We start from the raw sequence: 3,662 nt of genomic DNA on the forward strand, positions 1-3,662 counted from the left end.
ATAGGGCGCGTGCGCTCGCCAGACAGACAGAGAGAGACATAGAGACAGAAAGCGAGAAATCACCACCCAGCGGGGGTGGTCATGCCGCAATCCTTTCTCCTCCATTCTCCTCTCGGGATCTTGGGCACGCACAAACACGCGCCCGGCGTGAGTTTTAAGCCACCGGATCCGGGACACGAACCGCGGTCGACTATGTGGGAATCCAGCAACATAACCATTACGCTAACTGCTGGTTCCCAAGAAGTATTTCTTTAATTTTATTTATTTTGATCATCATTATTATTATTTTGACCAGAGAAAGAGAAAGATAAGAAAGCATGCTGCCAGGTCTGGGACTCAAGCCATGTGGAAATCTAGTGTACCAACCACAAAACCACTTGCCTGCCCCACCAACAGAGTTTTCGAAAACTTTTAAAAATTTATTCAGAAGTGTTTGTATGTACATGTGAGAATGAGTTTCAGGCCACCAGGTCCAGGACTCATACCGTGGTTGATCATGCTGGAGTCCAGTGCCTTAACCACTACACCACCTGCTGGCAACCGAAATGGGTTTTAACAAGCCCTCTAGGTAGTATAGATGCAGAGTAAAGTTTGAAAAACACGGTAGGGACCAGCAGATAGTGTAACAGTTACATCACTGTACTCCCAAGTAGATGACCACGATTTGAGTCCTGGACCTGATGGCTTAAAACTCACGCTGGGTGCTATGTTTGTGTGCCCAAAATCCCAAGTGGAGAATGGAGAAGGGATTGGTTGCAGCATGGCCATCCGCACTGGTGAGTGACTTCTCGCTTTCTTTCTGTTTCTCTAGCAAGTGCATGTGTCCTATAGTAAAAATCTTTCTAAAGAAAGAAAAAGAAAGAAAGAAAGAAAGAAAGAAAGAAAGAAAGAAAGAAAGAAAGAAAGAAAGAAAAAGAAAGAAAGAAAGAGGAAGAAAGAAAGAAATAAAGAGAAAGAAAGAAAAGAAAAGAAAAGAAAAGAAAAGAAAAGAAAAGAAAAGAAAAGAAAAGAAAAGAAAAGAAAAGAAAAGAAAAGAAAAGAAAAGAAAAGAAAAGAAAAGAAAAGAAAAGAAAAGAAAAGAAAAGAAAAGAAAAGAAAAGAAAAGAAAAGAAAAGAAAAGAGGGGCCAGAAGATGGCATAGTGTTTAAGGTGCTGAACTCCCACATGGTCAACCACGGTTTGAGTCCTGGACCCGACAGCTTGCTTTCTCATTTTCCCTCTTTGTCTCCCTCTCTGATCAAATTAAGAAATAATAAATAAAATTAAATAATTCTTTTTTTAAAAAAAAAAACCACTGTAATATGATATGGGAGTTGAATCCAGAAAGAAAGGGAGAGCTGAAACCTGTAAATAAAATTCATGCCTGCAAATGAGTATCATCGTCACTTTTCTTATTTTCCCTTATAATTCAGTTGCTAACCCAGTCCTGTATTTTCTCATGTTACCAAAATATGGAAGACATACAGTGCAACATCTTGTAAATCCTTCTAATGTTACTTTAAAAAGAAAAAAAAAAAACTTGCTAGCCAAAAGGTGGCGTGTTGGTTAGGATGCTGAACTCCCACATGGCTGACCAAGGTTTGACTCTCGGACCTGGTGGCTTCCCCTCTCACTTTCTCTGTCTCTGTCTCTCTCTCTCTCCTCTTGTCAAATAAAAAATAATAATAACAAAATTAAGTAGATAATTTTTGAAACTTGCATACAGTCCACTTTGAACTTTGAAATGAGAATCTTTCTCCAACCCTGTCACTGATTTCAGAAGTGCCCACACTGTATCAAGCAATGAAAGAGTTAGGCATTTGAAGGCTCTCTCAGTAAGTGCTGGTGTGACAGCAACCAGTTGAGATTGTGCAGGAAAATCCTGCACTTCTAGAGAGAGCCAAAGCTTCAGTGAAATGTAAGCCATTCATAAAGTTGGTTTTAATTTGGGTTTAAATGTCCCCAAAAACATTTCATTAAAGTTCATGGGGCCAAAAAAAATTTTTTTTCATGTGGTCAGCAGGTGGTGTAATAGTTACAGTTAAGGCACTGGACTCCCTTGTGCTGACCGAGTCTGAGCCTGGCAGCTTGAAACTCATGCCAGGTACATGTGCGTGTGTGCCAAGAGGAGAATAGAGGAGAAGGGATTGTGGTGTGGAAACTCCCACCCTGAGTGATTTCTCACTGCTTCTCTGACACAAACACATGTCCTATAGCAAAAAAATCTCTCTCTTTCAAAAAAAAAAAATCAGGAATAGGGGTCAGGTGTGGTAGTTAAGGTGCTGGATTCCTACATGGTGACCATGGTTCAAGTGTAGGGTCTGGTGACTTGAAATTCATGCTAGGTGCATGTGCAAGCATGCCCAAAACTCCAAGAGAAGAATGGAGGAAAGGGGATTGAGGTGTGGCCATCACCCTGGGGGATGCTTTCTCACTTTCCCTCTCTCTCTGTGTCTTTCTGGCAAGCACATGCACCCTATGGCAAAATTCTTTAAAAAAAACTCAAAAAACAGGGGCTGGCAGGTGGTGTGGTGGTTAAGGGCGCTGGGCTGGACTCCGTCTGACTGTGATTTCAGTCCCAGAACTGGCGGCTTGCTTTCTCACTCTCTCTCTCTCTCTGTCCCTGTTTGGTCAAATTAAAATAAATGAATAAACAAATAAAGTCAAATAAAATAATTCTTACAAAAAAAAGAAATGAAATCTTACAAGTTTTCAGTTGGACAGAAGCGTGACATATGTAGCTTGTGCCATGAACCAAATGGTCTTACCCTAGCCAAAAGTGAGTTACAATAATGCCCAATAATGACTGCATTGTATTCTTTTAACCAAAAAGGAAGCACTTAATACTTTAAATATCATTACCTCAAATTTGGTGACATTGAACATTTTTTTAAAGAATTATTTTATTCAATTTTATTCATTAATTCATTCATTCATTTCAATTTGACGAGAGAGAGAAGGAGAGAGAGAGAGAGAGGAAAGTGAGAAAGCAAGCCACCAGGTCCAGGACTTGAACCATGGTCGGCCATGTGGGAGTGTCCAGCACCTTAAACCCCAGGCCACCTGCCGGTCCCCCATACTGAATTTTTTCTTTTAATATTTATTTATCTATTCATTCATTCAGTTTAATTTGACCAGAGAGAGACACAGAGAAAGGAGAGAGGAAAGTGAGAAAGCAAGCCACCAGGTCCAGGACTTGAACCATGGTCGGCCATGTGGGAGTGTCCAGCACCTTAACCACCATGCCACCTGCTAGTCCCCATATTGAATATTTTTAAAAATCAGACTCTACTGTCCTTCATATGTGACACCGACACTATTGATGTGTCCATACCAAATGCTGAAATAAAGTATTTGATTTTTGTTTATTTTCTTGTTTCTTCAAAAGATGATTTCATCTCTGATCCTCTCTGGTCAATCTAAAATAAATGAATAAATAAGGGACCAGCAGTTAGCGTCATGGCTATGTCGCTGGACCCCCATATAGTCGACCGTGTTTCGTGTCCTGGACCCAGTGGCTTAAAACTCACGCAGGACGCGAATGCGTGCATGCCCAAGATCTCAAGTGGAGAATGGAGAAGGGATTGGGGCGTGGCCATCCTCCCTGGGGGGTGATTTCTCACTTTCTGTCTCTCTGTCTCTCTCTGTCTGGCGAGCGCATACACCCTATAGCAAAAACCTCT

Source organism: Tupaia chinensis, unplaced genomic scaffold, assembly GCF_000334495.1.
Source record: "Tupaia chinensis unplaced genomic scaffold, TupChi_1.0 Scaffold143996_1, whole genome shotgun sequence".
Taxonomy (NCBI): domain Eukaryota; kingdom Metazoa; phylum Chordata; class Mammalia; order Scandentia; family Tupaiidae; genus Tupaia; species Tupaia belangeri.